We start from the raw sequence: 11,463 nt of genomic DNA, 5'->3' as shown, positions 1-11,463 counted from the left end.
ACATTGATCCTGGTCTTCTTATGGTCCAGGTCGTCATGGGTCAAATTCCAGATCTTGTGCTGTCTCCACCACATCTGGAAACACCTTTAGAATATTTATACATCTGTCTTTAATTGGCGACAATGGCAGAGTGGGTGACCCGATCCAAATCAACAAAGACGTCACCTAGGACCTACCCACACGGACGGAGTATTTAGGTGACCCGATTCAGACCACATTTTACATCAGTTCCGGGGTAACCTTCGCTGTTGACCAGACCTTCCAGAACTTCATCCTCCTTTCCAAAAGGACTCCAGACTACCCATGGATGCCTCTTCCTCTGCACGTCGTAGGTGAATATTTATCTGTCTATCTATGCATCTATCTATATCTATACAGTATACATATAAGTATATGTTGTGGGTTAGAAAATGCCCAGAAAATTAGTAAGGAAAAAGAAGAAAAAAACATTCACCCCCTATTTTTCAAAGTAACACCATTTGTTCATTTGAAAACGTTGGATTGTTATTTATCCAGGAGGTGGTGCACATGCGCCGTGAGGCACATGAGTGACGCATGCGCAGCTCAGTAAACAACTGAGCTGAACGAAACCGTGTCTGACTTCTCATGTGCTTCACAGATTTTCTGCATCGTATATCGCGGAAATCTATTGTTGCCGACCAGATACCCCTAGATCTGAGGCCGGTAACATTTGGGGGCTCGTCCGGGATCGTGTTGCATCGTCGGTGTGGGGAAGAAGTAAGCATCGCCGAGATCTAGTGGCTGACACTTCAGGGAAGGCTGCAAAGTCTGCGTCATCCAGAGAGTAGAGGACATAGATTCTACGCTAAGATGGCTACTACAACCCCACGGCGAATGCTGGTTTTCAAGATCCAAAAGAGACTCTCTGAATTGAGATTGAGCCAGCTTCAAGCTTTTGCAAGTGCAATGGATGATGGTGAAGAAAGGGAAACTCTGGCTAATCTGACTGAGCTAGAACTTTATGACATGATTGTTGATTACCTCAGAGGGGAAAGATTGAGAGACCTCGAAGATGAAGGCATGGCTCAACTCCTCTATCTCGAAGACCTACAGAATCACCTGCTGTTCGACAGAGATGAAGGATCCAGAATGACAGAAGAGGTGCCAACTCACCAGGTGGAAAAGACGACATCTACTGGCCAACCAGCCGCTTCGGCATCATCAGCCAAGAATAGAGACGTCCAGATATCAACACCTACAACGGACAACAACTCTCATTCACCACCACATCGGAGCCACCTCATCACATCGCCAGTGCATCTGGACGGTAATGGTGCCCACGGTGTTCGGTTCGATAGTGCCAACCCTTCTCATGCTGGGGAACAGTTGGTGAGATTTACGGATGTGACAGCTCTGCTTCCACGCAGAGAGTTTAAAATTCATGGTGGTCAGATTTCTGACACAGGGTCTGAAGTGTCATTCAGTTGTCTTTGTAAACAGATGGACGAAGGATTGCAAGAAGGGTTTAGTGAGAGAGAGATACTACGCACTGTAATTAAGATCACAAAACCTGGTACCTTCAGAGAGATGTTGGCCAACAAAGATGACTTGACCCTGGATGAACTAAAACGGTTTCTTCGTTCACATATAGGAGACAAGAGCAGCACTGAGCTCTTTCAGGAACTTAGTACTGCAAGACAGCATGACAGAGAAAGCCCACAGCAGTTTCTGTACAGACTGATGGGTCTAAAGCAGCGAGTTTTGTTCGAATCACAGCAACCTAGTGCAGAGTTTTGTTATGACCGAAAGCTTGTACAGGGAACTTTCCTTCATACTCTTTACCAAGGTTTGAATGAAAAAAACACCCATGTTCGTCGTGATATCAAACGTTTCCTGTCAGACCTGCCGGTCAGTGACGACTTCCTTTTGGAGCAGATCACCAAGTCCACCAATGAGGAAACTGAGAGATTACGACGCCTTACTACAGTAGTCAAAACCCGACCGATAACAGTAAGTACCATTCAACATGACACTGTTGAGCAGATTGATCAAACTAAGCAGCCCAAGGCTGATCAGAATAAGCACTCCAGAGTTGATTCTGAGCTTCAAGCTAATCGTGCTGCTATTCTGGAACTGACTGCCCAAGTGACATCATTGACTCAACATTTAGCTCAAGTAGTAAGACCAAGTGAACCAGTGAGTTCGATGAGACCTTGTCCTCCCCCAGGTAGGACCCAGACACCCACAAAGGAAACAAGGGGCAGGTGTCCTGACTGCATTCAAGCAAACAATTTAAATTGTCCTCACTGTTTCATTTGTGGCCAAGCTGGTCATAGAGCAGTTGGATGTTTGCAAAGAAACATTTCGGGAAACACGAAGAGGTCACTGGAGCGAGGCTGCCAGTGACCGACTCCCGTAAGAAGCCTCAGGAACAGGTTGACTCATTTAGGAACATTACACCTGTTAAATCCAACAAAGGATGTCAACCTATACAGAAGAAGCGTGTGGCACAGCTAATTGGTAAGCGATGCATGGTCTCATGTGCCATTAATGGGGTGCCAATACAGATGCTGTTAGACTCAGGGGCTCAGGTTACTATGGTGGGGAGGGAGTTTGTCAGGAACGCATTGCCCAACATTGAAATTCTGTCACTTGAATCTCTGCTTACAGAACAGCCACTGAAGATATCAGCCGCTAATGGCACAGAGGTTCCCTTTGACGGGTGGGCTATTGTCAAACTCCAAATACGCAGTGAGAACCATGGACATGCTGAAATTCAGGTGCCTCTTTTGATTAGTCGTAATGGTGTTAACTGTGCTATTCTTGGGAGCAACGTCATCACTGAGATTCTCAAAGAAAACAAAGAGCATGGTGATAAAGTTGATGTTACTGCCATACTCAAGGAAGCAATGAGTGCCAGTGAGAGTACAGTTGAATCTTTAACTACTGCCCTTCAGATGCAAACTTCTGAGGAAACACCTCTTCAGTGTAGTGTGCGAGTTGGGAGGAAAGGAGTGAAAGTACCAGCTGGTCAAATCTTTGAGGTTCGTTGTAGAGTCAGAGAATGCCCAGAAGGGGGAACTGTGTTGTTTGAGCCTGCGATGGAGAACAGCTGTCCGGATGGGTTAGATTGTTTTCCTACTCTTGTAGATGTTGGCCGAGGTGCTTCCAAAATTGTCAGAATCCCTGTTCAGAATTTTACTCAACGTGACATTTACCTGGCACAGAGAACGATTCTGGGCACACTTATGGAAGTCACTCAAATCAAATCTCTCAGTCACACTGGTGAAAACCCAAAGTCCAAGCTGTGTCCTGTTGTGCAGACTTGTTCAGCTCAGTTTAGAAGTCAACAACCTGCGGATGTGACCAGAGAAAAGTGGCATCCCCCTGTCGATTTGTCACACCTCGAAGAGGATGAGCAACAAATAGCAAGAGAAATGCTATATGATGAATCAGACGTATTTGCTCAAAATGATTCAGACATTGGTTGCATTCCAAACCTGCAACTCAAGATACAGCTCAGTGATGAGACGCCAGTCCAAAAGCGTTACAACTCAATACCGAAACCTTTGTATAAAGAGGTCAAAGACTATGTGCAGAACTTACTGGACCATGGTTGGATAAGAAAATCAACATCGTCATACTCATCCCCTGTTGTCTGTGTGAGAAAGAAAGACAAGAGCTTACGTTTGTGTGTAGATTATAGAGAGTTAAATCGCAAGACCAGACCTGACCGTCATCCACTTCCACGTATTCAGGAGCTGCTGGATAACCTGGGAGGCTATTCCTGGTTCTCGATACTTGACCAGGGAAGCGCTTACCACCAGGGTTTTGTTGATGAGGACTCCAGACATGTCACTGCATTTAGTACTCCGTGGGGGTTATACGAGTGGCTCCGTCTTCCGTTTGGTCTGAGCAATGCGCCGGCAGCTTTCCAAAGATGTATGGAAGGTGTCCTAGATGGCTTGCGTGATGAATGCTGTTCACCATATCTAGATGATGTGCTTTGTTTTTCCAAGACATTCCATGAACATGTAGAGGACCTGAGGCGGGTACTCAGCCGCTTAAGAGAGAATGGAATCAAGTTGCGTCCAAAGAAATGTGAGATGTTCAGAAGACAGGTGAGATATGTTGGTCGTCTTGTGACGAGTGAAGGTGTACAAATTGATCCCAAAGACATAGAAGCTGTTTTGCAACTCAAAAACAGGGAACCAAAGAATGTGGGGGATGTCAGAGCCCTGCTAGGCTTCCTTGGCTATTACAGATCTTTCGTGCAGGACTTTTCCAGAATTGCAAGGCCACTGTATAAGCTACAAGAGAGTTGCAGTGACACTAGTCAAAGGGTTGTTGGAGACAAGTCATTCAAATCCAGGAGACGAAGTAACAAATCTGGACAACTTCCATCGAAGACACCTGTCAACTGGACATCTGAGCACAGTGCTGTTGTAGCTCGTCTGGTAGATGTGTTGACAAATCCTCCCATCTTGGCCTATCCAGATTTCAACTTACCTTTTATTCTGAATACAGATGCATGTAGTGAGGGCCTGGGAGCTGTGCTTTACCAAAATCAAGGGGGTAAGCTTCAAGTCATTGCTTATGGGTCCAGAGCGCTTACACCTGCTGAAAAGAATTACCACCTGCATTCTGGCAAGCTTGAGTTTCTGGCATTAAAGTGGGCCATCTGTGACAAGTTTAGAGATTATCTCTATTATGCTCCAACATTCACCGTTTACACCGACAATAACCCATTGACGTATGTGCTAAGCTCAGCTAAGTTGAATGCAGTTGGCTATCGTTGGGTGGGTGAGTTGGCGGACTTCCACTTCACTATCAAGTACAGACCAGGAAGAAACAACATTGATGCAGACACACTATCACGTTATCCTGTGAAACTTGAAGGACATCTTGGGGAGTATACTGAAATCCTACCCCCAGACTTGATCTCCACCATCTGGCAAGGAAATAAAGCCATTGAGGAAAATGAGGTACCATGGATGGCAGAACTGCACATATCATCTGGCTGTGATTATGATCCAGTTATCACAAGTCCAACTTTCACCTCTGAGGACATCCAAGTTGCCCAGATGGACGACGCAGCAATCAGTGAAGTGATAATGTTGAAAAAGAGTGGATGGAATCCTCAAGAGAAAAGACACCTGGGAGAAGAGACGAAAAGACTCGTACGTGAGTGGAAAAAGTTAAAACTTGATAAAGGCATGCTGTATAGGCTGGCAGGCAAATGGAAACAACTTGTCCTACCAAGCAAGTGGAAATCGTTGGTGCTAAAACATCTGCACGATGACATGGGTCATGTGGGTTCTGATAAAGTGATCCATCTGGCTAGACAAAGGTTTTATTGGCCATTCATGCAGCGTGACATAGAAAACTATGTGACTCGCCAATGCTCCTGTATCAAGCAGAAGAGACCCACCAGACCACAAAAGGCTCCCATGAGTTCAATAACAACCAGTAGTCCATTTGAACTAGTTTCAATTGACTATCTCCACCTCGAACCAAGCAAAGGAGGCTTTGAGTATATCTTGGTCATCGTTGATCATTTTACTCGCTTTGCGCAAGCCTATCCGACGAAGAATAAGTCTGGTAAGACAGCAGCTGAGAAAATATTCAGTGATTTCATCCCTCACTTTGGATATCCCGAAAGGCTCCACCATGATCAAGGTCGAGAATTCGAGAACAGTTTATTCAAGCGACTCCAACAACTGTCTGGTATCTCTCATTCCCGAACTACTCCATACCACCCACAGGGTAACCCTGTTGAGCGTCTAAACAGAACACTTTTGCAAATGCTTCGCACTCTGCAAGAGGATCGAAAGATTGAATGGAAAGACCACTTGCCGCAGATCGTGCATGCATACAATTGTACGAGGCACGAAGCAACAGGTTATTCCCCGTTTTTTCTCCTGTATGGCAGAGCTCCACGATTGCCCATTGACTTGCTTTTTGGCTTGAACACCGAGGAGGAAATGTCAAATCAAAGGGAATATGCACAAAAGTGGGCTTCTCGAATGCAGGCAGCTTACAAGATCGCCTCAGAGAACAGCAAGAAATGTTCGGCCCGAGGAAAAAGAAATTATGACCGTGGTGTTAATGGGATTCCACTGCAGCCAGGAGATAGGGTGCTTGTAAGAAACCTGTCAGAAAGAGGTGGACCAGGCAAACTCCGCTCTTATTGGGAAGAGATTGTTCACAGGGTTATTGAGAAGGTTGGGGATGGGCCGGTGTACAGGGTTCAGGCTGAAAAGGGAGACAAAACTGCTCGTGTGCTGCATCGTAACCTTCTGTTGCTTGTGAATGATTTGCCAGTTGAGCTGGAGATGCGCCCTCATGCAGGAAAGAATCTAAAACAAATGAGTAAGACCAAAGCGAACAGTAAGGAAGCAGAAGAACTAGATTCTGATGATTCTGTTGAAGAGGAAGAGTTGTCGTACAGCTTACGACTTGTACCATTGTATTCTAGAAGCACAGTTAGACGTCGGGTACCTCAACCCGAATCTCGCAGAGAGCTTAGAGCAATGGCACCTGAATTTCAGCCTCTTAGACAGATAACAGAATCAGGGGAGGACCAAAGAGAGAGTGTTCCGCTGATTGCTTCAGAACCAGTACAAATATTGACCACACCGCCTGATGAAAGTGAAACACTTCATGAAAGGACAGACTTAACTGGAGTTGAGGAACCACATGAAAAAGCAGATGAGATGGTTGAACCTGATAGGGACACGCCACTGAGGGACAATCCGCCTGCTAGAAGGTCCAATCGAACCATAAGGCCGAGGAAGAGGTTTACGTATGATACTTTTGGTCAACCGTCATACCAGCCTTGGGGACTGACAGCAAATGCCATGTTATCATGTGGTCCTTACTCTGTTGTACCAGGAACACACTACAACTTTATTCAGGTACCAACAGTGTGGGGCTATTAAATGTATGGGATTTGATTAATTACAGTTGTTAACTGTAACAACACTTAAAACATCCATTGGTGGTGCTCAAGATGTCCGGAGACATCTCTTAAAGCAGGGGAGAGTGTTGTGGGTTAGAAAATGCCCAGAAAATTAGTAAGGAAAAAGAAGAAAAAAACATTCACCCCCTATTTTTCAAAGTAACACCATTTGTTCATTTGAAAACGTTGGATTGTTATTTATCCAGGAGGTGGTGCACATGCGCCGTGAGGCACATGAGTGACGCATGCGCAGCTCAGTAAACAACTGAGCTGAACGAAACCGTGTCTGACTTCTCATGTGCTTCACAGATTTTCTGCATCGTATATCGCGGAAATCTATTGTTGCCGACCAGATACCCCTAGATCTGAGGCCGGTAACATATATACATATATGTGTATCTATGTATTTACATTTACATATATAAGTATAATAAAAACGTTACGCCATGTTTATCACGTACCATGTCTCTTTTCATTGATAGACGTCGTCACTCATCTGTGTGACGTTCATTTAACGCAGAGTGATACTGGTAAAAATATTGAATTATTTTAAAATTCGTTGTTAATATCTCTATTATGTGTTACAACAGCCGCACTTCTATTTTTCAGATATTATCGCCTCCGCGAATAACTTCCCGGAGACACTGATCGGCGCTGAGGAGCTTGAGCGGTTAATGCGTGTAACTTTTGAAGACGGAGATGCCCGTGCGGATCTGTCGGCTGTGACTCCGAGAGCGAGTCTTCAAGACAGCGGCACCGAGGCTCAGAACACGCCGTGTATTATAATAATCGACAGCGAGGACGAGTTCGTCCGGGGCCGAGTACAGGAAATCGAGCGAAGGGGAGTAACCAACGCTCTCTGAGCCGTAAGCGACGGTATAATTCGGCACGGAAGACAGGACCGGCGCGAGTCATTGATGAGAAGGAGACAGCGATTCTAATCATAATTACGATAACTAGGTAAAGAATAGCGGTATTTATTAAGTGTATATACATGCGTATGTGTGTGTGTGCGTGTGTGTGTGTGTGTGTGTGTGTGTGTGTGCATGAAAAGATCACCCGGAACTCGGAAATCAGACACGACCGGGAAGTCATCCGGACCCTGTGGATGCTGATCATTCATTGAACGGGTCGCTCCAACTGTTCAATGGTGAGAGCAAAACATTCAGTTCAATAAAAAAAAAAGTATTTTAACCACAGTCTGTCGATGTATTTTATATTTAACTACCTATGTTTTTTGTTTTATTCAACGCCTGTGCGTATGAAAACAGACGATCAGTCAGAGGTCGAAGGAGTAGGGCACCCGCTCGTTGATTCTTTAACTCACCAGACGCCTCAGCTGATAGGAGGTGGGAAAAAACATTTTGGAGTGATAGTTTACGTTTCACTGCTGTATTTATTTATTTATTTTTTCACATGAAAACAGATACAAAGACAACGAGCACGCCACACCTTCTACCTGTCGCTTCAACACCAACACCAACACCAACGTTTGGTAAGATACTAATCTCAATTTTTTTCAACACATCTCTACTGTTCAGTATCAGTTGAATGGTTGTATGTTCGCTATTGTGTGTGTGTGTGTGTGTGTGTGTGTGTGCGCGCGTACGTGCGTGCGTGTGCGTGTGCGTGTGTGTGTGTTTTATCTGTAATGCGGTTTGTCTATGTTCCGGCTATGTGCTTTTAGACGGTGTCATTTTACTATTGAAGGTGTTTGAGTAACTGTTGCTGCTAAGCGTCATTGTGATTTTACTACTATGCTTTAAGGACGACGGACACTAGAGGTCGCGCTTACTATTTCACACTATGCTTTAACGACGGCGGCCACGTGAGGTCGTGATTACTATTTCACACTATGCTTTAACGATGGCGACCACTAGAGGTCGTGATTACTATTTTACACTATGCTTTAACGACGGCGGCCACTAGAGGTCGGGATTTTACTAATTGTAATGTGCTTTAACGACGGCGGCCGCTAGAGGTCGTGATTTTACTAATTGTAATGTGCTTTAACGACGGCGGCCACTAGAGGTCGTGATTTTACTAACTGTAATGTGCTTTAACGACGGCGGCCACTAGAGGTCGTGATTTTACTAACTGTAATGTGCTTTAATGACGGCGGCCGCTAGAGGTCGTGATTTTACTAACTGTAATGTGCTTTAACGACGGCGGCCGCTAGAGGTCGTGATTTTACTAACTGTAATGTGCTTTAACGACGGTGGCCACTAGAGGTCGTGATTTTACTAACTGTTATGTGGTTTAACGACGGCGGCCGCAAGAGGTCGTGATTTTACTAATTGTAATGTGCTTTAACGACAGCGGCCGCTAGAGGTCGTGATTTTACTAATTGTAATGTGGTTTAATGACAGTATACATTAGTGATTTAACTATTTGTTTTTACGCTTTAAATGTTGATCCTTAGTAGATCCCTACATTTACACTCTGTTTATATTAATATCATATTAACTGCTATCCGAGGTCTTGCTTCTAGATTGTATTTACATTTGTATTGTTGTCGGTATTCTGTTTCAGCTCTCCCCTCTGGGTCTTGGCCTTTGTGGGAGACATCGACGCCGGTTTCCTCAGTACCTCTGGATCTACTATCCGGACCGTTCCCTGCTGAAGACTCGACGTCGGCATGTGGGCTATCCGCACCTCCACAGCCACCGTCGCCGACACCATCAGCACAGCCAGCAACCACAGACAAGCCGCGGACATCGCCCCGGATACCAAAACAAAAAGAAAGAAATACTTGTGTGTGTGTGTGTGTGTGTGTGTGCATGAAAAGATCACCCGGAACCCGGAAATCAGACACGACCGGGAAGTCATCCGGACCCTGTGGATGCTGATCATTCATTGAACGGGTCGCTCCAACTGTTCAACGGTGAGAGCAAAACATTCAGTTCAATAAAAAAAAAGGATTTTAACCACAGTCTGTCGATGTATTTTATATTTAACTACCTATGTTTTTTGTTTTATTCAACGCCTGTGCGTATGAAAACAGACGATCAGTCAGAGGTCGAAGGAGTAGGGCACCCGCTCGTTGATTCTTTAACTCACCAGACGCCTCAGCTGATAGGAGGTGGGAAAAAACATTTTGGAGTGATAGTTTACGTTTCACTGCTGTATTTATTTATTTATTTTTTCACATGAAAACAGATACAAAGACAACGAGCACGCCACACCTTCTACCTGTCGCTTCAACACCAACACCAACACCAACGTTTGGTCAGATACGAATCTCAATTTTTTTCAACTCATCTCTACCGTTCAGTATCAGTTGAATGGTTGTATGTTCGCTATTGTGTGTGTGTGTGTGTGTGTGTGTGTGTGTGTGTGTGTGTGCGTACGTGCGTGCGTGCGTGCGTGTGTGTGTGTGTGCGTGTGTGTGTGTTTTATCTGTAATGCGGTTTGTCTATGTTCCGGCTATGTGCTTTTAGACGGTGTCATTTTACTATTGAAGGTGTTTGAGTAACTGTTGCTGCTAAGCGTCATTGTGATTTTACTACTATGCTTTAACGACGACGGACACTAGAGGTCGCGATTACTATTTCACACTGTGCCTTAACGACGGCGACCACTAGAGGTCGGGATTACTATTTTACACTATGCTTTAACGACGGCGGCCACTAGAGGTCGTGATTTTACTAATTGTAATGTGCTTTAACGACGGCGGCAGCTAGAGGTCGTGATTTTACTAACTGTAATGTGCTTTAACGACGGCGTCCACTAGAGGTCGTGATTTTACTAACTGTAATGTGCTTTAACGACGGCGGCCACTAGAGGTGGTGATTTTACTAACTGTAATGTGGTTTAACGACGGCGGCCGCTAGAGGTCGTGATTTTACTAATTGTAATGTGCTTTAACGACGGCGGCCGCTAGAGGTCGTGATTTTACTAACTGTAATGTGGTTTAACGACGGCGTCCACTAGAGGTCGTGATTTTACTAACTGTAATGTGGTTTAACGACGGCGGCCGCTAGAGGTCGTGATTTTACTAATTGTAATGTGCTGTAACGACGGCGGCCGCTAGAGGTAGTGATTTTACTAACTGTAATGTGCTTTAAGGACGCCGTCCGCTAGAGGTCGTGATTTTACTAACTGCAATGTGCTTTAACGACGGCGGCCGCTAGAGGTCGTGATTTTACGAATTGTAATGTGGTTTAACGACGGCGGCCACTAGAGGTCGTGATTTTACTAACTGTAATGTGCTTTAACGACGGCGTCCACTATAGGTCGTGATTTTACTAATTGTAATGTGCTTTAATGACGGCGGCCACTAGAGGTCGTGATTTTACTAATTGTAATGTGCTTTAAAGACGGCGGCCGCTAGAGGTCGTGATTTTACTAACTGTAATGTGCTTTAACGACAGCGGCCGCTAGAGGTCGTGATTTTACTAACTGTAATGTGCTTTAACGACGGCGGCCGCTAGAGGTCGTGATTTTACTAACTGTAATGTGCTTTAACGACGGTGGCCACTAGAGGTCGTGATTTTACTAATTGTAATGTGCTTTAACGACGGCGGCCGCTAGAGGTCGTG

The 11,463-nt window shown here is 45.0% G+C and overlaps 1 long non-coding RNA gene across 1 annotated transcript; it reads left to right on the top strand.

Moving 5' to 3' along the window:
- The first annotated feature begins 213 nt into the window (after nt 1-213).
- LOC128762632 (uncharacterized) lies at nt 214-7,684 on the top strand. The gene is made up of 3 exons (XR_008415570.1): nt 214-332; nt 7,405-7,452; nt 7,532-7,684. It is a non-coding gene; the product is annotated as an uncharacterized LOC128762632 (long non-coding RNA).
- The last annotated feature ends 3,779 nt before the right edge of the window (nt 7,685-11,463 follow it).

This window comes from Synchiropus splendidus, chromosome 7 (assembly GCF_027744825.2).
Source record: "Synchiropus splendidus isolate RoL2022-P1 chromosome 7, RoL_Sspl_1.0, whole genome shotgun sequence".
Lineage (NCBI taxonomy): Eukaryota > Metazoa > Chordata > Actinopteri > Syngnathiformes > Callionymidae > Synchiropus > Synchiropus splendidus.
Note: the sequence above shows the minus strand (reverse complement) of the source record. Positions and strands in the feature narration are given on the sequence as shown.